The sequence below is a fragment of the Hemicordylus capensis genome, chromosome 3 (assembly GCF_027244095.1).
Source record: "Hemicordylus capensis ecotype Gifberg chromosome 3, rHemCap1.1.pri, whole genome shotgun sequence".
NCBI lineage: Eukaryota > Metazoa > Chordata > Lepidosauria > Squamata > Cordylidae > Hemicordylus > Hemicordylus capensis.
The window spans coordinates 161,837,533-161,860,859 of NC_069659.1; the positions used below are offsets into that span (position 1 = coordinate 161,837,533).

The following is a 23,327-nucleotide window of genomic DNA, read 5'->3' on the forward strand; positions in this document are numbered from 1 at the left end:
ACTCCCCTTGCTTTTCTCTCTTTCCCTTCTTTTTGTCTTGACAAGTTCACGCAACCATGAGTCACTTTCCGCCCCCCAGCTTAAAAGCTTTTTCAGATTGAGAAAAGCATTGCCACTTAGTGTTTGCTTCTATAGAAGAATTTTATGGAGCTGTAATCTAAGGTTCTTGTTTCCTCAAGGTCATTAACAATGATCATAGATTCTGGGTCATAAACCATACCTGGATGAGAGTAAGAACAGCGACACATTAAGGGGCTAACAAAACCAGCAAAATACAAGGCATGTTATCATATATCATTGCACTAAAAATATTTATTGGCTGAGACAGAAGGCACGGAAGGAAAGAGGCTATTAGAACAGAACCTGGTATGTATTCATATTAGCTTGAGCAGGCTACTGGGCAGGCTACTCATGGAGGATTTTTAAAAATACAAAAAAATTATCATTCAAGGAGGTATTTTATTTTCAAGTAATTTAAACTAAATCAGGCTGAAAATGTATATCGTATCATTTTTACAATTTAAAAAACATTACTTGAAACACAACAAAACATCTCTCCAGGTAGGGTTTTAGGAGGTATTTTCAAGTGTAAGTCTTGGAAAACACCACTCCCAGCTTGATCTCAAATATATCAGCTCTTTCATTATATTTTTCTGCCCTTTAGACACAGATCTCACACCTTAGTAATCAACGATCAAGTCCTACTGAGGTCCCAGGGTCTGGTCTGAAGCCACGCAAGCCTTGCTGAATCTAAATAGGTGTGGTCTGGCCAATGCCTGGATAGGAGACTGCCTATTTCCACCGTCTTGAATTCCTGTGTGAAAGAAAGCCAAGATGTAATAAAAAATCAAGAATCAACCTAGCTTATGATAAATATTGGACTGGCGTCTATGCAATTGAAGTTATCATGCAACTGAAGCTTTCATTACATGTTACAAGTACCAAACTGGCAACCAACACCATCCACATAGAATGATACTGTTGGAAGGGGCCTTGAAGAATAAATATACAGTACAACCAGCCACATGCCTATGAATGGATGATCCATTACTTTGAAAATCAAGAGGAAAAAATTACACATGAAGATGTCAAAGATAAGCCACACCATAAGAACATAGGAAGCTGCCATATTCTGAGTCAGACCATAGGCCCATCTCCTCAGTATTATCTACACAGACTGGCAGTGGCTTCTGCAAGGTTGCAGGCAGGAATCTCTCTCAGCGCTATCTTGAAGATGCCAGGGAAAGAACTTGGAAGCTAGGTGATCTTCCCAGAGTGGCTCTATCCCTTAAGGGGAATATCTTACAGTGCAAACACTTCTATTCTCCCTTTCATATGCAACCAGGGTGGTCCCTGATTAGCTTAAGGGGACAAATCATGCTTGTTACCACAAGACCAGCTCTCTTCCATATCTGAAGGGACAACATATCCGAAAGGGCATTGAAAAAGGAACACACACACACACAGTTCCTGGCTATAATGGTAGAATGTTGTCTGTGTCAACCACCCTTAAGAATGGGTTGCTGCAAGGCTCTATAAAGCATGCCTGCATTGCTGCACAGGCAGGCTGCTCTCTCTCCCATCAATGTTTGTCTGTGTGGTATGTCAGCAACCGTTTTAAAAAATGAGTGTGTTTTGAACAAAAACTGTCAAAAGCTGTCAAAACCATTTTTTAATAAGCTGTACTTCAAGGGACTGTATCTCATTTTCACTTTTTTGGGGGGGTCTGAAATTTCACATGGATCATCTTCAAACAGACGTGCTCTAATATGGGGACTTTGAAGTCAATATGACCCCTCTTCTGAAAGATGTAAGCTGAGGAAGGTATTGTTCCCTTGCATCCTGCTTATAGTCACAGAATGCTATCTGTGTTGCAGCCCAACAGACACTCTGTAATATCTGAAAGCAAGGCTGCAGCCCAAGGGGACAATCTAGCAGTAACTCTCCATATTTACTCCATTAAAAAGTGTGCAAATTGTTCACTGCAAAATGGAAAATTTAATTGAGAAATCTGTCTGATCACTCAAATGTGAATGAACTGTGCCACTAGAATTATGCTTGCCTTTAATATGAAGATTTGGGAAATTTCTGTTTTATTATACTGATTCTGAATTGTTGGAAATTTATCAAAAGCCGATTGCATTTTGGTTTCCCAATCAGCTATCATTAGCCCACTTACCACTATTATCACAGTTTGCTATGTACTCTTCCCCAAGATTTTGTAAGGTAATAGTATTAAAAGAAAATGAATAAGTGGCCTAGTAGAATCAGCATTACTATAAGAGAAGGCTGTCAGAAGACACTGAATGACCCATCTTCAGTGGGCTATTGGGGGAAGAAAAAACCCCAAGGTTCATGACCCACTTAAAAGAAAATAGAACTTTACCATGACCATGGGCTGAAATCATATCATCTGCCTCTTTTTTTAAATATTCTTGTTTGTTATATGAGTAGGTACATTCTAATATATATCATTTGACAGCATGTACTGCTCACCTTTGATTCACAAAGGCATGCAGGTCTTGCATCCCTTGTTTCAAAGGCTTCAGTGTTTCAGGTCACAGAGCAGTAGGCTCTGGGTAAGCTATAAAGAAACTGCCAGGCTTTTTAAGTTGGAAAAAAATTGGACCCTGCAGAATTCTATGGAACTATCAATCATGACTGTGTTTGAGGAAGGTTTTAAGGAAAAAACCACAAAGCTATGGATGCCACCCTATTGATAATATCCTATAAGGTGCATCCCATCCCATCCGCTCTGGCTAGGTATTAGCATAAAAGCTATATAAAAACAATCATAATAGTATTCTCTCTCTCTCTTTTTTGTCACAAGCTGTAACATAGATAGATAGATAGATAGATAGATCTATTTATGATTTAACTTCCTCCCTTAAAAGCCAGTCCAAATAATAAAGTGCTTCAGAACAGTCAGTGCTCAGGCTTTAGCTTTGGTAGAAGACCAGGATGAGAGAGTTCCAGGCAACTCTCAAGTTTCAGGTAGGTTGCCCTAGCAGGGAGTAAAACCATTGAGGAGCAATCACATAATGTCCTGCAAAGCCCAACAGTTGTGTCTCCAATACTTTGTGTTACTAAAGATTATCAATACTTCATTATCAACACAGTGATGAAGTTGCCAGAAAAAGGTCTAACAGGATTCATGTGTACCTATTGATCTCTAGGTAGAATCCATTAAGCAACATTCATTAAGCAACACTGCAAATAGAAGGCGGGTTCACATGACCCACCAAAAGTCAATAAGAAGTCTGGGAGATAGAACCGGAGATTTCCACTGTGTGCCTGCTCTCATGTCATCTGTATCCACCCAAGTTCAGCTGGCCAACAACTCTTGTTACTGACCGCAACCCATAACCAAGTGCTGAAGTTGGTTTGACAAGGTCTATAACAAGTTGAGTTGGCTGCTTGCCAGCTAGTCAGGTGGATTCAGACAAAACACTGCATGGGAGTGCATGCACCGCAGGAACCTTTGGTTCCTTCTCCCAGATTTCTTAGAAATGAACCAAGGTGAACCTGCTCTCTGCTTGCACTATTGCTTACTGAATTCTACACAGAGATCAACAGGGACATTTGATCCCTGTAGAACATTTTGTGGCAGCTTGATTGCTGTTGATCATGAACAACTGTTGCACTTTGCAGGGCATTGTAGGACTGCTCCCAGAATGTGTGTGCCACACAGGAATTTCCAGTTCCCTCACCCAGACTTTGTACCAACTTTCAGCAGGTTGTGCGAACCCACCCAGAATGTCAATACTAGACAGCACCTCCCAGAATGTCAGTGCCAAAGGTTTCTTGACAAGGATACAGGATGTTGATGGTATCTAGGTGTACCTGTTGGGAAACCATGAATGCAACAATCTCTCCCCCAAAGGAGAAATCAAAGATGGAGCAATAGCTGGTTGGGAAATTACCACTCATTTGTGGTCATCTTGACCCTTTCTGGATTGAAGTAATAACAATCGCAGCCAAAGAATGGGCCTAGCATTCCTACTTCGCTTTTGCCAAAATAATAGGTTTAATGACAATAGTTTAATTACTAGTTTAATTACTGTTTTATGATGTGTTAATAGTTAATAGTTTTACACTGTTCTATAATTTTTGGTTTAATTATTATTAACTCTTTTTAATGGTTTTATTTTAATTGTAAACCACCCAGAGCCATTTTGAAAGGGTGGTATAAAAATTGAATAAGTAAGTAAGTAAGTAAGTAAGTAAATAAAAGGTCCAACTCACTGTTCTAGGGAAAATTGTTTGTTGACAACAGTTGCTAAAAAGAAATCAGTGTTGTGAATTTGATCTGGGCAGTGATGGAGCCTGAAGCATTATTTAAGCAGAGACAGAAATGTCCAAAGCATCCTGTCATTCTGCTCTTTTACAATCTGTATCTATTAGAGTAAGTTGGGTCCGAGGTATTTAAGAGAATGCCTTCTTCTTCGGCAACCCCACTGCCTCTCAAGATCATCTGGAGAGATCAAGTTGTGGTTGCCAGCAGCCAAGCTGGTGGCTGATTCAAAACTGAGCCTTTTCTAGAGTTGCCTCGGGACTCTGGAAATCACTTCCTAATGAAATTAGAGTTTCCCCCTTCTCTGAATGTTTTTAAGAAGGAACTAAAAACATACCTGTTCAGTCAGGATTTTAGTTTATAGTTTTAAAGTTTTTAGAGGTGTTACTGTATTATAAATTGTTTTTATTATGTTAATGTTTTGATGGTTTTTATATTGTGAACTACCCAGGGACGTTTTGTATAGGGTGGTCTATAAATGCACTGACTAAGTAAATAAATATAATTTATGTCCTACCATGTGCCAACCCATCAGTATATTTAAGGGGTGCTAATGCATATGCCTGATGGATACCCCCTCCCAATGATTCCCAGCTACCCAGGAAAGGTTAAAGGGGAGCAGTTCAGAGAGTGTCCATCTTCTTCCTTTTTACTTTTCTGCAGCAGCCAGGCACCACTGAGAGGGCAGTGTGTACCTCTCCACCTACGTGCCATGGGGGTGCAGTGGGCCAAGTGCCACGGGACCAGGCTTTGCCCAGTTCAGGGTTTTGGCCAAAGACTGCCAGGATCCTGGATTGTCTTGATGAGCAGAAATTGGAAAGCTTTTTGTTTGTTTATTTATTTAAAATATTTCTACCCCGCCTCTCCAGTGCACTACTGCTCGCCCTGGCTTACAACAAATAAAATAGATACAAGACACAATAAAAGTAATAAAATTAACCAAATTTAACAAGTTAAAAGTCAGGTTAAAAACCACAATCATTATTAGGTTCAAATTAAAAGTTATTTTAAAAGCTAAAAACTGGAAGTTATAAAAAGCTAAAGAACCTATCAGATATAACAAAAAATGGAGCATTAGAAAGCCTCCTTTAAAAGGTGTGCTTTACAGCTAAAAAGGCCCTGTCTCTAGTCCCCCACCAACCAGATCTCTGTTTATGGCATGGTGATGAGTGGAGGGCCCTGGCAGATTCAAATGGGAGAATGCGGTGCGACAAGGTACCCTAGCCCCAAGCTGTGTAGAGCTGTTGGTTACACCCTGAATGCATAGACTCAAAGATGATTTTAAAAGTGGCTGACTCTAGGTTTTAGGATTATGGCTACCTGGAGTGTATAGATTCCTCTAAGGTTAAGGGTGTATGAGGCATGTGTCTAATTTAATTGTGCACATTTCCAGCTGTTGTATTTAGTCTGACAAACGTTAAAATAAAATATCCGTCTGCAGCTTATTTTGAAACAGAAAAATGAGATAAGGACATTGATACACTGATTTTGCGGGAAGGTTGGATATTTTACCATCTCTTGGTACCCCATAATATTAAGTTCCTTTATCTTAGGGATGAGTTGAATATGGCAATAATAAAAGGGGGGGGGTATTTTTTTTAAAAAAACCCACTCAACTCCACACAGCAGGTATAAATGTTAAAAGGCTTTTTAGCCCATCACTGGGGCGATAGATCACTGGCATGCAAATGCTGAATGCATATGGGCTGGCATATAGGCAAAGCGCCTTTTAAATATTGCAGCATCCACAGGGGACACCTTCACAGACAAGTACTGTGTGCAGCTGCTACATGGTTCCCATAATATTTAAATCACCGCTCTAAGATATATAGCTCAGGCCTATTTTGAAAACAGCTTTAAGAAATGTTTGTAATACAAGTGGGTGAAGGGGGAAATGGTGAATAATGCAGATTGTTTTGAAACAGTATTCTATTTTATACACCTAAATAAAACATGTTAATAGTAATTTAAAAAGTGTTACCCTATCCTTTCTTTCTGTCACTATTTTTTCCAGTGCCACATTGAATGGTCCTTAAGATGCAAGTTTTACTATCCATCCTCTCTTCACTTCTCTACTGATCTCACCCAACTCCCTTGCAGAGCACTGTTGCAAGATAAAGGATATTCTTCCCAGCAACACATAGCCATGCATATGGCCATAACTAATGCCAGAACAGAGCAATATGTCCCCCTGGGCTGGTGTATGGACCCCACCCTGTCTTCTGAGATTCTGTTCCCATCACTGTGTTTGATTACCTTCAAATTAAAATCTTTTCAGGACTACTGCAGTAATTCTTCTATAACTGAAAGTTGGATGTTATTTCAAAATCACCTATCGCTTTATGGATCATCAGACGACAAGAAGAGCCCTTTCTCACAATCAGTGAGAGCGGCTTGAGGGCGGGTGGTTGGGTACACTCATTGCTGGGTGCACTCCCCACATGCCCAGTTGGTCCTCCATTGGCCCAGGCAGCACGGAGGGTCAGGGGCCGAGATGAATCATCCTGGCCCCCAGAAATCCCACAATGCACTATGCAAGTACAATGTGGGGATCCCCACAGTGCTAGCTAAACGCAGCCAGCACTGTGCATCATTAAAAAAGGGGCTAAGGGAGCACTCACTCCCTTAACACCGTTTTAAGAGGCTGGCTCTGCAGGCGGGTTTACTGTGGAAGTGCTGCCGGGATTGGGCATGATCCTGGAGCTTCTCACACGCAGACAAGCCCTGGCTTGGCTGGCTTAGCCCAGTCTTGGCTGCAAGTGGGAACAGCCTCCATATGTCCATACATGAATGACAATACAGTAATGACAATTGTACCTTATTAAAAAGAACATTTGAAGAAGCTGGTGCCCAAACAAACAAAGCTTTAATTAACTGAGTCCCCTTGTTCTGCAAAATCAATGAACATGCATATTTGACTGTAGGCTTAAAGTGTAGATTTTCAAGCAATATAAGACTGTACGATATTGAACTGTGCCTGTTCAGTTGCTTGGAAATCAGAATTTAATAAATGTGGTGCATATTTAATATGGGACCATACATCACACACAGGAACAATCTTTGAAAACATGCCGGTAGCAGTTGCTGAACAGAAAGTTGCACATCAAAGGCAAGGTGATAAAGTAGTCATAAAAAGGGGTAAATCCCTTGCAGTTTCTCCTTCCTTTGCTGCTGCAGGGATTGTTTAACAGAAACTAATGTTGAATAACATCTTGTCATAGTGGTGTTGTGTGACATGAATATTTCAAGGGAATGGATACCTGTTAACACAAAATTATTCCTGTGTTGACTTCAAATAGCCACTTGACCCACTTACCAGCCAAAGAAAGGCATGTGAATTGCAACTCTATGACCACTCTTCATAGACAAATCCAGCTGCATGTGTGTTGGAACTGATTTAAGTATCACAATTTCCCCATGGAAATGAGATGAATGCCAGCATGAAAACCAGACAAGTGTACATTTCCTTTTGTTGCTGGTGTTGACTTCTTCCTTTCTGTTTATCACCAGCAGACACTTTTGTATTCATTGCCACTCAAGAAATCATTTTGCATAATTTACTTGATGAAATGTCCAGGACCTGTCACAGGAGGGAAAAGAAAAATGAATGCTTTGTTTTCACATTGCTTGGATAAAAGCCAGCCAGGACCCGGCCATGAAATGCTTGAGTATGAAATAGCCACAAAGTTGGGCTCACAACCTTCTGCATGGGGGGTGGAGGGGCATATTTCAAGAATGAAAGCAGTGTCTGCTCCTTTTCACTGAAAAAATCCACTGAGGCTTTGTCATCTCACTGAATGATTGAGGGGTGTTTTGTCATTGTTATTATTCTTTACACTTGAGCATTGGGTAGGCATAGCAGAATTTTAGTATTTTATAATGGGCTGGAACTTCTGCTTTAGGAGACGAGTGAGGACCTTTGGAAGATGTTTGCGTTGAGGGGTGGGAATCATAGAACATCTCTCCATGAGACTTTTTATTTTCACTTCTGAAGAGCTGGACAGAAAAACCCACAGCCTAATTCTGTAAAGCAGGATTTTTATCAGCTTCATAAGGTTCAGCTCTACTATTTCTGACCAAAACTGCTTAACGTTTATCCAATGACAAAAGCGTGTCACTGCTTCTCTAGGTGGCAGGACAGCAAGATGTAGTGAAATCAGGCTTCCAGGCAAGTAATAGTCTCAGTGATCTGAATATGAAGGGACAATGATGTTGTTGTTTTAAAGGAAATAGGAAGGAGAAAACAGACAATGGAAAGAAGGGTAGCAGCAAGCAGAGATCATGGAGGTGGAAGGTGAACAGGATCATATTTAAGGTTGTTTAGACTAACAGAACCAAAGAGTAGAGAGTGATGTGGATCTTACTTCAAGGTACATGAGAAACATGAGACAAGAGCTAGGGATGTGCACAGAATTGCTGGCCCGGTTAGGTTGAAGTCCAGACCAGACTCGAACCCGACCGGGCCAGTTCAGTCTGGCACCCTGTTGAACCCCCCCCTGTTCGATTCGGTGGGGGGGGGGGTTCATGAACTTTCACAGTGTAAAACAAAAATGAGGAGAAGTGGCCTCCACCAGGCTGGGCAGCTGTGGTGAAGTGGGGCCTCCAGGCTGGCTGGCTGTGGAGGAGAAGCGGCAGCTACCAGGCCGGCTGGCCGGTTGAAGAAAAATGGCGGCCACCAGGCGGGCCGGCGGGCCAAGGAGAAGCTGCGGCCGCTAGGTCGGCTGGTGGGAAAAAGAGAAGCTGCCGCTGAGGGAGAACTAGGGGCACAGATGCTCTGCACCAGGTCAGCTTGTCTGTTTCCGGCCTGCTTCAGGCCAGACTGGATGATGGTTCAAATTATACTTAACTGGGAAGAACTGGGTTGAATCCATTGAAGTGTCACACAGCCTACTTTCAGAATGCTGGAAATCACATTCTGGTGCAGACAATGAGGCGATTCTCATGACCGCCAGAAAGTGGGCTAAGGGAGCCTAGCCCACTTTTTGGCGGTCATGTGCTGCCATGGAAGCCGAGCAGCTCCCAGCAGCAAACCGCTCTAACTACCCCTCCCATTAGCCCAGGGTAGCAGAGCGAGCACTCAGCTAACCGGGGTTAACAGATCATGTGTTGCTTCGGTACAGCTCTGTGCCACGGCAACTTATGGGGAGACCCCCAACCGGGAGGCTAAAAAGCAGCCTTCCGGCTTGAGGGTCTCTCCTGCATGCTCTGCGCACTTGCGCAGAGCATGTTGGAACTTCCAGCGGCCACATGTCCCCTGAACCCACAAGCCCCCACCAGCTCCGTAACGGAGCCAGCAGTCATATGGGCAGCCAATCCAGCCACAAAGGGCAGAATGCAGGGTCATCTGCAGGAAGAGCGGGCTAAGCCCGCTCTCCCTGCTTAACCCCATCTGGCAGTTCCCGCTGATTGTGGGAACCTCCTCAATATATAGAAAAAGGCCAAGAGTGGACTGATCATGGTTCCAATACACAGTACTTGAAGCTGGTTTGGAGTGGACTCACCCTTCGTTAGCTAATTGTAAGAAATTGATTTTGCATTTTGTTTCAAAACAAAAAACAGATGACCTGAAAGTTTCAATGAAACAGTGGTCCAACTGGTTGTTCTGACAGATTGAAACTCAAAATGTTTCAAGTATTTTGGTCACAGGGAACAATGGGGAAACTTGAAGCACCCCATTGGATACTGAAAGTGGGCTGTGTGGTAGGGCATGATGGGTACTACCTACCACCCAACCTACCAAAGAAATGGGCAAGTGTGCAATTTTTGACAATTTTTTAACCTTTTCCCCAAACCCCCAGAGGACACGGCCAGAAAAAGCTGTGTTCACAGAGTTCATGCACGCAGGTTTTGCAACCTGCCCTTGAAAAACACTGCAGAAGCATACAGTAAAAGGGAATCTGTCCTTCACAACACAGAGCACACATTTCAAACACAGTCCAAAAAAGGCTAAAAAAAAAATCACTGACCCAGAATCCACTGCCAGCCACAAAGTCTATGCTGCAGTAATAAAACTGGCACAAGTTGCTCTCTCATACACAATTATGACTTCTTTACTTCCTAGCATTGCAATGGCTGCCACAGCTTCACCCTTCCCTAGCAGCAAGCATAGCCATAAGCTCAACTAGAGCAACCTAATCCTTCGGGGCTCCCCACTTTCTCCTCCCCACCCACAGCCAATGGGGGTGCAGTTGCACATGACAACACTTGATCTGTATGTTAACAAGTCAACCAAAAAGCAAGGAAATTGCAAGCCAATTGGAAGCCAGTGTCAGAAAACCAACCAGCAAAGGGGGAAAGGTCTCCAAAATGGTGCTTGAAACGTCAAAATGTTTTGACTCAAAATGGGGTTGTTTTGTTCCGAGCTTGAAACAGGCCCTTTATTTAAAGGGCATTTTGTTTTGTGGTCAGGATACTCAAAACAGCCCATTTTGAGTCAAAATGTTTCAGTTTTGAAACATTCTGCACACCCCTATTAGCTACAGGCTGGATTCTCTCGAGGCATCTCTTTTGTTGGCTGCTGTAGCAGTGCTTTCCAGATTGTGGCTACAGTAGCCAAGCCTTCAAGGGCTCCTTGTGCTTTTATCTGTGCTCCGCTGACTGACTAGTTAGGCTTTCAGTATTCTATGAGTTCATAGGCTTCAGTAATAGGGATGTGCACAAACCAAAAAATGTGGTTTGGTTCAAATACAAATCTATTCAAGCTGAACCGCTTTGCTTCAAACCGGTTCAGTCGAACGGACCTGCCAGTCCAGTCCGTTTGATCAAACTTGTTCAGGCAGTTCAGGCAGCCATTGCTTGTAAAAGGGAATCCAGTGAGCAGTTCCCTTTACAAATACAGGTTCGGTGGTGGCTCAGTTCTGGCCTCCACACATGCTTGGGGGTTCTGGCTTGGAACCATGCTAGGAGGGCAAGTGGCAGCAAGCAGTGGGGAGCAGTCGTGAGTGGCAGCCACGCCACCCAGGTAAGCACATTTCCCCCTCTCTCACCACCCCTGCTTGGCCAGCCCTTACTGTGCCAAACCGATTTGTTCGGACCAGACCTGTTTCGGTTCAATCATGGACTGAACTGCCCCCAGTTCAGTCCATGATTGAACCTCTTAACCAGCCCCAGTTCAAGGCGAACTGGTTTGGCATGAAGCATTCATGCACAACCCATTCAGTAAGTCTCTACTCTGAAACGTAGAGCTGACCAACAGTCTGAATCAAGGGCGTAACTAGCCCGCCAGTGGCCCGTGTGCGGCCGCTGTGGGCGCTCCGATAACCCCAACCCCTCTGTAGGGCATCAGACGCAGGGGATAACCACGCCCCTGCGTCTGACATCAGACGTGGGGGGCATGGCCTGGCTCCCAAACGGAGCCTTGAGGCTCCATTCAGGACTTGGGAGTCAGCTCAGCTGTAACTGCTGAAGGGGCCGCGCGGCCCCTTCGGCAGTTAGAAGAAGGTTGGTGCTGCTTTCGCAGCACAGCCCAGGAGCGGCTCTTCCCTGCAGGGAAGAGCCGCTCCTGGGCTGTGTTGCGAACACAGCACCAGTCTTAGCTCCTAAAGGGGCCACGCGGCCCCTTCAGGAGCTAGTTAGGCTGGTGCTGCATTTGCAGCACACAGCCAGGAGTGACTCTTCCCTGCCTTTGCAGGGAAGAGCCGCTCCTGGATGGCACTGCAAACGCAGCACTAGCCTTAGTTTAGTTACCGAAGAGGCCACGCGGCCCCCGCTCGGGAGCTAAACTACCACCTCCGTGTCTGACGTCAGACACGGGGGCGTGTCGGGGCCACTCTCGCGGCTCCTGATTGGTCACAGGCCTGGGTTCTTTGAACCCGTTGGCCCAATGGTGGCTCTGCCCCTGGTCTGAATACCATGCTGAAGTAAAAGTGAAACTAACTTGTACTTTTCCCCTCCAACAACTAAACTCTCTGCATTATGCCGCCTAATGGGCCTAGAGTTTACTGTATACAGCAAAAACCACAATAATGACAAAATCATGTAGCAGCAAGTCAGGCTAACATCATTGTTGCCAGCTGAATACCAGGGAAGTTTAAAAGCTAAGAACTGTGAAGAAGTAATCAATATTTGTTCACAATATTTAATTGCACATTCATTTTTGTTGCTGTCATAAGTCCCACCTACTGCACTCATCTGACTGCTGTGCATGCATGGAGGCCATTTGCACTGTCAGTATGCTGACCATGCAAACGGCTGCCACATATTTTTATATTAGGCAGTACATAAATTCTAGTAATAATAATAAATAATAAAATAAAATATGCTCAGTGGCCAAATGAGACCCATAGGTGGGGCAGCATCTGTGTGGGATACTGGCCGGTGTGCCGCTGCTTATGGGCGTTGCCAGGTGCAAGCAGTATCAAAGATAATGACTTTTAAAAGTACCTCTCACTGCCTCCCCTGCACTACCCTCACTGGCCACCACTGGTGGTAGGGAAGGTTCACCTTTCCCCTCTTTTCATTTTCCTGAAGTAAATCACACTCCAGCTGGTATTTGCCCAGTTAGGGAAAGCATCCATCCATTACTTGGCATAGCTGGTTCATAAGGTAAACTTAAGAAATTTGAGATGAGGACTTAGATCTCCAATCCCTCATCTTTTTAGCACTAATATTAAACAAAACATTTAATGAACACATTTCTTGCCTTCACCAATCACATAACCCACTTCAGTAGATATTCTTCTTTATACATTATGCTTTATTTGTGAGGAAACTTATATGTATTTCTGAAAGAGCTGGATATCTTATGATCCTTATGGGCACATAACCAGAGCACCTGAGGGTAGGGATGTGCATTTTATGGGCCTCCGAACCAGTCAAAATAACCAGTGGTTCCTGTGTGCCGGTGTGTTGGGTACTTCCACTGACGTAGGGTTAGACGAGGCAACAAGGCGGCAGGGAGGTATGCTGCCGCCCTGGCTGACCCTTTGAAAACAGAAAGCCAGTGGGGGGAAAGTGGAGGGAGGGGTAAGTGCACTCTCCCCCATCCTTCAACCCCCCTGCCTTCGGACGTCCCCCACCCAGTTCGGAACACCCCTGTGGGCAGGGGTGTAGCTAAAATTGAGCAAATGGGTTCAAGAAGCCCCAGCTCCACCCCTTCCTTTTTTCTTCATTTTGGGACCAACTTGTCCAGGGCAGCTCAGGAGTTCATAGCAACCATGACAACTATGGGCCTATCCCAAGAGGTCTCTGGACCAATGCACGTTGCAGCTCACATGCTTAATTTGGTCTTTTACTCTGATCAGAGAGATGGTCTGTGGTTGGGGACCCCTGTAATTTCCCCATTGTCATAGATGGACCACCATCTGGTTAAGGTTAGGCTTATAACTACTTCCCACCTCTGCAAGAGTAAGGGGCCTATTAGAATGGTCCACCCAAAGAGGTTATTGGACCCAACAGGATTCCAAAAAACCTTGGTGAAATGTAAGTTTGGTTTTGCCGGCAATCCTGTTGATGCCCTGGTGGAGAACTGGAACAACATGCTCACCAGGGCAGTAGACACAATTGCTCCAAGTGTGCTCTCCAACCCGCTTTGAAGTTGGCCCCTTGGTATACAGAAGATCTACGGGGGCAGAAGCGGTAAGGTAGGCAACTGGAGTGCAAGTGGAGAAAGACTCAACTTGAATCTGACAGATTACAACATAGAGCACAATTAAAGATCTATGCTCAGACAAAGAAGCTGTTCTTTTCTGCCCATGTTGCATCTGCGAGTTCACATCCAGCGGAGGATGTACTATGCCTTGGACATCCTAAATCTGCTCTCCAGTTCTGTCTGATGCATATAAATATATGGATTTAATCATGTTCTATTTCTTGTTCTCATCTAACGATCACTTTAACTCTCTGGAAAATATTTTGATCTGTTAATAAAACACAGGGTTTAGACTCAAATTGCAATGCTTAAAACATACAAACTTCTTATAGAAGTAACATGGAACAGACAGAATTTAACAAATAAATGATCAATGCTTCATAGGTACAAATATACTAAAAACCAGCACTATCCCCCCACCCCAATCCAACCTGCTGTAGCAATGTATTTCATTATGTACAGTACCTACAGCTGTTCTGTGACTGATGGGTTAAAGTATTGTTTGGTATTCCCTAAAATATCAAGATCTTCAGTTAAAAGAGAAAACAAACAAAACAGCAGAGGTGCTTACAAGAGCAGTAACCCTGACATTTTCCATTTTCGGGGGGGAACAACACTTTTTAAAAGTCCCTTGATACATAACAAGCAATTTAGCTTAGGGATGTGCTGTCTCCTGTCAGAAACCCCCATAATGCTGCAATGTGATAAAAGTATACCTCAAGCAAAAGAACCTAAGCATTCAGCAAATCTCTATTTCCAGCAGAACTCTGGTGGAAAATGTGCTGAACAAACATCGCATACAAAGGTGACCAAAGATGACTGACCACTTTATGTATTTTTTACTATAGTATATTGTGTGTGTGTGTGTGCCTTACACTTACTTTAAAGACAAACAGTCCATATTTCACCTCTTTCACTGGTAGCAATTTCAGATCCCGATATCCATTTCAAGGGATAAACACAAATAACAAAAATAACAATGAATTGGATCCATATACCATATATAATGTGAAATCTCAGTGCTTCCTAATTACTGTGCTTATTTTCAAAGAAATTAGATTCTTTCCCTGCAATTTTGTGACATTTCTAAGAGGACACACTTATGGAATTATGTCCTCTACCCAGATTAGTTTGACCACCATCCAGATTACTTTTACATGAGTGCAACAAAAGAAGTTGCACACACAGAGCTACATAACGTTGTGGTGCTCCTTGATGTTGTACAATTGCTAGTGTAAGATCTTGCTAGCGGCATGCTCTGGGACACACACAAGATTAGGCGACACTTTGTGCAATGTGCCAGCATCAACTGCTAGTGCAAAAAACTAGTCATGAACAGACATTCTTTTCTTTGTGCAACATCACTGTGCAATAAATTACTTGACAGAAGTCCTATTGAAATTGTAGGCCTTTAGAATAACTCCCGGGTGGTATTATTGCGTAACTTAGTCTGGACGTCAGCCACTGTTAGAGAAGTGGTGATGACATATAGGGGCTATTCACACGTGCAGGCAAAACCAAAAAGCCCAGCTTGGTTTTGCCAGCATGTACGAACCACTGGGAGTCATGTGGCTCCCAGCAGCACATTGGCAACCTCTGTTAGGTGCCCCTGCTGCAGCTCCATGTGGCACAGTCACATGAGTAGCTTCCCAACCAACATCAGGAGGTTCCCCATAATGCACCACACACTTGCAAGGTGCATTATGGAGGTTTCAGGGGCCTTCTGGCCCCAGAAAACCCCTGCTACCAACAGGAGCCAGCCATCACCTGGGCAAGTGATCCACCCAGGGAAAGTGATCTGCCCAGGGATTGCAAGGGAGAGCAGACCATCTGGGGGGGGGGGCGCGGAATTTCAAGGCTTCCTACCCTCGCTCCTTTGGAGCCCTTTCTCTGATCGTGAGAAAGGGCTCATGGTTTCCTGACTCAGCTATTGTGGATCTAGGTTAGGAAACTGACTTTTATGTAACTGACTTTTATGGAACTATAAAAGAACAGAAGTCAGAGGGATGAGGCATGCATGTGACTGCTTTGCTTAGAAAGGTAGAATAAGAAATGTTGGTAGAGGCCTTTGACTAGGGAAGGACTCAACAACACTCTGTTCACAAGACAGAGCTTAGGGCACCTCTAACATACTTACCAGGAGGATATAAGTTCATGCTTTGGTTAAGCATCGGCCCTGAGGTTATCCAATAGATGCTATACATTTGCACTATGTGTCAGCTTTTGTACCCTTGCTCTGTGTGCTGTCCATGTCTGTGGCAGTAAAGGGTGTCCTATGCATTCTTTGCCAGCAATATAGCCACTCCTTGATGTCTGCCTGCCTCACCTCCCAGATCAAGCAACACTAGCATGCTGCAAACTTGCCTTAAGCACATGAGGTGATTGCAATGACAAACAACTCAGGATCTTTGTGTGAGTTAAGCATGCCAGACTACCATCTGGGACTTCCCCTTGGCTCTGAAAATGGCTACATTGTATGGATGGGGTGCTGGCTAAGTTGTATGGTAGGGGGGTGCTGTTACCCATACTGGGGACTCCTTAACATCTAAAACTTCTACTCAATAGCACAAGAGAGCCAGCATGGCATAGTGGTTAGAGTGGTGGACTAGGACCAGGAAGGCCCGCGTTTAAATCCCCATTCAGCCATGAAGCTCACTGGGTGACTCTGGGCCAGCTACTTAACCTTCAGCCTAGCCTATCTCACAGGGTTGTTGTAAGTATAAACATAACCATGTACACCTCTGGGCTCCTTGGAGGAAGAGCGGGATATAAATGTGAATAAATAAATAAATAAATAAATAAATAAATAAATTAGAAATGCCGATTAATAGAATTGTTGCTTCTTCTATAGTGGTTCATGGCCAGCCTGTCTCACAAAAATACCTTGAGTGGGAACAGAATACCTTTGCTGTTAAGAATGTCTTCCAAGTGTGTTTTTGGCACAGACAGCCTAAGGCTCTATTGAACCAAACACCTAAACCAAGAAGTAAGAAAATCACATAGATACCTGTCCTCAATTTATGACAACCAAAGAGGGAAAGTGCAAGGGAGAAAAGATGAAGTAATGGGGGCAGGGAGATATTAGACAGAAGTAAAGTCAGAAAGAGCTAGAAGGGGGAAGATCTAGCTCCCTTCCAAAATAAATGCAACCTTACCTTGCCCATAACATTTAGTTGGGACTAAACACAGTAATTAAATCCAGGTTTATGATTCTGATTGATTGATTGAGGATAGCGCTGCTCATTATACAGGTGTGCCTTGTTATCCATGGAGGTTCCTTTCCTGTAGATTTCTACGGTTAATGAAACAATGGATAATGAGGCATTGGGGCAATGGAATCAGGGGGTTAGGTTCCTGAATTTTTACAAAGTTTGAAAAATGGTAAAAAAAATGGCAAAAACAGTGAAAATAATGGAAAGAAAGTGCCGTACCGTGAGCTGTGGGTTTCCAGCTGTCCAGCAATGCCCCCTACAACCACTAATTTAGCCAATTTTCCATAAAAAGTCATGGGGGGATTGTTCTTCTGACAGAAGAGCCACAAAATAACTCCTTTAAACAAAATGGTGATTGGAAATGACCTTGGAAGTCCCTTCTGGCCACCTACAAAGCATGAATATGGAGCTATTAACCCGCTAACCAAGCAAAATTAGCATCGCCTGCTAACTGAGCAAAGGGGCACCTTTTAAAAGTGGTTATTTTCTTTATTTAGCAGGGGGAGAGCAACTGGCCTTATCCATCCTCAGCACAGGATCCCTCCAGTGGCTATTGCTGGTATCTATCTTATGTTTCTTTTTTTAGATTGTAAGCCCTTTGGGGAAAGGGAGCCATCATATTTCTTTATATCTATGTAAACCGCTTTGTTGAAAAGTGGTATATAAATATTTGTCGAATTCATATTCACATTTCTGTACCCGCATATGCCAAGGTCGCAGGGGTGTAACTACTATTAGGCAAGGGGGGGGCGGCTGCCTAGGGGCCCCCATGCCTCGAGGGGCCCCCCAGAGGCAAGTCACATGACTATATATTGTGAAGTGTGTGTGTGTATATCAGCGAGGGGCCCATTTTAAAATTTTGTCTCTGGGCCCACTCCAGCCTTGTTACACCCTTGCAAGGTCGCGTGCCTCTTTTCAGACCATGGGTAGACAGAACCATGAATAGTGGTACCGCATATAGAGCTGGTCTTGGTCTTGTGGTAGCAAGCATGGCTTGTCCCCTTAGCTAAGCAGGATCTGCCCTGGTTGCATGTGTATGGGAAACTTGATGTGTGAGCACTGCAAGATATTCCCCTCAGGGGATGAAGCCACTCTGGGAAGAGCAGAATGTTCCAAGTTCCCTCCCTGGCATCTCCAAGATAGGGCTGAGATAGATTCCTGCCTACAACCTTGGAAAAGCCGCTGCCAGTCTGTTTAGACAATACTGAGATAGATGGACCAATGGTCTGACTCAGTATATGGCAGCTTCCTATGTTCCTACGTATAGCAAGGCCCACCTGTACAGCAAATGCTATTGAAGCATTTTTTATTTTATTGTTTGTTTATTGTTAGATTTATATACAGTACTGCCTTTCATTAAAAACAATCCCAATACAGTGATTGTATACCAATGTTTCCTCATAGACCATGGACTTCAAATAAAACCTATATACAGACAGACACACACAAACACACACGTGAACATGTGTTTGGGGCTGATGGAGTGATTGAACATTCATGTACACCAGTGATTAATTATCTGTGTACTCAAAGCAACATCTACACTTAACACAAACATGCTGTAAACAACAACAGTATTTGCAGGGTAGTTTGTGGAGATTTGCATGCACGCATGCTGACTAGGAGTCTGTAAAATCTGTTTGGAGGCTGAGAAGGGAATGTATTTGTAATTGTTATGTTCGCCTACTGTGTTATCTTTGGAGGGCTGTTGAACTACTTGAGGATTTGCCAGTTTCAGTAGTTAGGTAATAAGTTCTTTCCCAGATGGTGGGCAGAAATATAGGTGGCAGAATGTAATATTTAGCCCAAATATCCACTGGGTTTTTCTTGTAAAGTAAAAAAATGTTAGAAGTCCTGTTGTGTTCTCTTGTTCTAAGTCCATCTCTCTCTCTCTCTCTCTCTCTTTCTGCGAACTGCTACATGAATCCAAATTGAAATTCAGTTAGTCAGCAAAATGGGCCTTTTTAATACCTGGTTTATGCTTTTGTTATGCCTGATTGTCAATTATTTTGAGATACATGTAGAAAACCAACATGATTATTTTCTTCAGTATCTGATGTTTTTTCTGTCCAGGCGGATATTCAGGTTACATAATATTCTTAAATTTCCCACTTGTAACTTATTTACTCTAGTGTCTAGAGATGCATATTCCAGAAAAAAAACCAATTTGAACTGTGAAAATCTTCATTTCTGCTGGGAATTTTATTTTTAGAATTTAGCTTTCCCTCCATCTGCCTTTGAGCAATTTTCTGTGCTTCAAGCATGAGCAAGCAATATTAATCCAATTTCTAGCTTCTCTGAGGCACATTAGCTTTAGACTGTATGCACCTCGACTCTCCTCCTTAGGAATTCCACATCCATTTAACTGTTTCATTGTCCCTTCTTCAGTCAGGCTACTGAAGCAAAGCTTTTAAAATGAGGGTAAAAACATGTTTTGAAGTTGTATCAATGTGCAGGTGCACTCTTTCTCCATAGTATCTGTGCCTTCCACAGACAGCTAATGGGCCTTGCCCACACCATCCCAGTGAAATACACTCTTTGGGGAAGATTCCAGGTGAATACAGATGTCCGTTTACCAGGTGTTAATCCACCACAAGGTACACATAACCACTTGATAAGCCAGTCATCTTTATTGTCCTGCCAAGTGGGTGATACAGAGGTCTAGTTAAAAGGCTAAAGGATAGTGACATGTCATTGGCAACTAACATATTATTCCTGAAGCAAACAAGGCATTCAGTATTGTTGCTGAACACTTTCTGGACTCTGAGCCTTTCAGGCAGCAAAATTATCTTGAAGTAAACTGCCCAAAATAATTAGGCAGCAACTAGACTAACACTGCCTGCAGGTTAAAATATATTTGGGTGTACAATAAGTGTTGCCAATCTCCCCTTTACTTTTGAAATGAAATTTCAGAACTGCAGAATGGCATATGAGTGTAATTTGTGCATGTAGCATGCACTGCTACAACATACACATGTTCCTCTTCCTTGTCTGTGCACACATACTTGGTTGCCTAAAGTCACATGCTATGACATTTAGAAACTTATAGAGAGGGAGATAAAATCCTCAGAACTGAGAATTTGCCAGCTCTGTTACAGAAAACTGTTATATTAACTGGTGAAAACTCTGTAGGGAATAGCAGTGGAGTCTGTGGGAAGCAACTTTGGCAAGGGGAGGAGAAATGAGTAAACTTGATCAGGGTCTTAACTCTAGAAAAGCCACTCATTTGAGTTTTCTGATTATCAATCACGGTTTGCATTATTAAACAGAACACAATTTGAATTTTTGAACTGCACAAATGTTCTTCTAATGGCACTCTCACACACACACCCTTTGGAACTTCATTTTCTGTTTGGCTGCACATTTGAAAAAGCCCTGCTTCCCTCTGATGCCCCCTGAAAATATCTCCCTAAGGGTTGGGAGACCTTGAGGGACATGCATAAGAGAAATAGAGGGAAGAGGGAAATTGGCAAAATAGTTGTGCATGTGAAACATTAGTCTGGATGCTGTCCATTGTCTAACTCAACAGTTGTCTATCTATCTATGCTTCAGGATGGCAACACTGGTAGAAGTGTTGTAGTGAAAATAGTCAGAGCCCATACAGATGTCCAAATGTCATGTAAGGAAAAGAAGCCTTCTTCTTCTTCTTCTTCTTCTTCTTCTTCTTCTTCTTCTTCTTCTTCTTATTATTATTATTATTATTATTATTATTAATTCTATTTCTATACCGCCCTTCCAAATATGGCTCAGGGAGGTTTACACAGAGAAATAATACACAAATTACTCTATGTGTGTTTTGTATTTGGAAGGACAAAGGAGTATCTGCCTCATGAAAGGACTTTTCAGGAAGCAATTTCATCCCTCAGTCAAACCACAGTCACCTATTTCATTCAGTCTCATAGTACTTGGCAATCTCAACTTCATTATAGAGCCTGACTATGTCCAATTCTTCTGGACCCTCCAATTGTACCTGGAGAATGCACACATTGGACATCTCAGGTCTCCATGATAGGACATGCAAAATTCTATTTGTCACCCCCAGTGACAGGGAAGTAATTACAGAATGATGTACTGATGAAAACATTCTAGGGTCTCAATCTGATAACTCTTGAGAATTTGAAAGAAGGCCTGTTTGCAAATATAGCCCTTGAGTAGGAGATTAATGTGCAAATGCCATTTGAATTTTTGAAAGCCATTCTTTTCTCACCATGACTTGAAAACCTCTCATGATGCTCAAGTTCTCCCTTTGTCTTATGAAGTAAATAGGACATCTATAATGAAACTGGCAGCCTTTTATTTTGTTTTGACAGAACAGTTACATCATTAACTTCACCAAGAAGCTTTTATAGCCTCTAAATCTGAAAGTGAGTTGTTACTTCACAGCCTCCGGCAACATTAGACACATTTCTGCACTTTACCACTTCCTTCATTAAGAGCAGAATCCTATTTCAAAGCATCTTTTAATGTGTGCTCATTACAAAGCTCTTGCCACTGCACAAACTAAAGTTAAAGTTACTCAAGGACTGCCATTACCAGGCCTACTTCTCATGTTCCCAGTATTTCTCTTTTCTTCTCAACGTTTACTTAACTCCTCCTCCAATTTCTTGTCTAAATCATAGACTAGCCATATAATTATAATACTTGCCATTATCCTGTGAATCTGAATTCTTTTTCTTCTTTCACCTTCCATGTCTTTGTCAGCTCTCCTTTCTCTGTATTATGATAAACTCAGAACCAGGTCTACAGTGAGGTAGACAACGGCCCCATGCTGCAGATTCTGGGCACCATTAAATACCAATTTAGTATTAGTTTAGGCAGTGGTGAGGCACCATTTAAATCTTCTGTCTCAAGTACTAAAGATGCCTTGGACCAGCCCTCTTGGACCTTCATCCTCTAGGCACCAGAGGATGTTTCAAACATATGCATTCATGCTGTTTGCCCTAATGATAAATTCCGCTTATTCTTATCAAACCACAGTGTAGGTTTGCATAAAAGCCATTTTTCAAACACATGTTCTTAGTAAACATAACCTAACATGTTCCAGTTGTTAGTTGTAGAATCCAGAGGAAAGAATTGTGGTATGCAAGGACAAGACAGTAGAGTTGAATCAGGAATATTAACAGTTTAATAAGAGAGATATTGTTTACAGAGAGGCAAGTGCAGTCTGCCTTCACTGCTCTTGCTGCTGGCTATTTGTTAGCCTCACCTCTAATCCAGGACTGGAGTAATACACACACACACACACACACACACACACACACATATGAGATACATTGTTAATTCCCCCACCTCCATATCTTCCTTTTGGGGAAGTCAAATTATATAGCCTGAGTCAAAATGTGGAGGAACCATCTGAGAAAATTCTTCAGTATTTCTCCTTAGAAGAATCCTGAAATTCTCTTTTAGATTTTACTTCAGGAAAGTTTTGTTTCCAACCCTAGATCAGAATCTCTATAGGCAGAACTGTGTTGCTGTTTAGTGGAGTTTTAACAAGGGTTACAAGAATGCATTTACATCTAATTAGCTTCAAGGACTTAGAAGTAGCGTATCTGAAGAGAAGTCACTAGCAATGAAAGCAAAAATCTGCTTGATGTATCTCCAGAAACCAACTTGTTGCATAAGACTGAGATGATTGGCAATTACCGTAGGGTAATTACTGCAAAAATTACAGAGTATGCATAAGTATTGAGGCAATTGATATCAATCATCTACTCCTATGAAATTTCTGTTCAATGAGATAAACATGGAGAGAGTATCATTATGAGAGAGTATCTGCCTCTTTAAAAGAACTGTGGGCCAAAATGGTCATTTCCCCCACCATACATTTCACCAAAGAGGCGTTCTAGACATCTTATTTTTTGTACATGGAGCTTATCTTTCCAATGAACTGAATGTGGCAGCACTTTTATTTGTTTGTTTGATTGATTGATTTTTAGACCGCCCTTACAAAATAGCTCAGGGTGGTTCACAAACATCAAAGACCCTTTAAAACAATTTAAGAGCACTGGAAGGCCAAGCCAAACAGGTAGGTCTTTAGGGCTCTCCTAAATTCCAATAAAGAATTCAAATTACGGATGTCTGCAGGGAGCGCATTCCACAGTCCAGGAGTGGCTACAGAGAAGGCCCACCTCTGGGTCGCCACCAGACGAGCTGGTGGCAACTGGAGCTGGAACAGCGATCTTCACGTGCGGTGGGGATCAGACCAAAGGAGGTGCTCTCTAAGGTCACCTGG

General features: G+C 42.8%; 1 long non-coding RNA gene across 1 annotated transcript in view; it reads right to left on the bottom strand.

Annotated features, from left to right (window-relative positions):
- Positions 1-439: 439 nt before the first annotated feature.
- LOC128351286 (uncharacterized) overlaps positions 440-23,327 on the bottom strand; it is a 28,265-nt gene continuing 5,377 nt past the window's right edge. Inside the window, exons 2-3 of the long non-coding RNA XR_008319688.1 lie at positions 7,611-7,874; positions 440-814 (exon numbers count right to left, since the gene is read on the bottom strand). This is a non-coding gene — a long non-coding RNA (uncharacterized LOC128351286). The remainder of the gene's footprint in view (positions 815-7,610; positions 7,875-23,327) is intronic.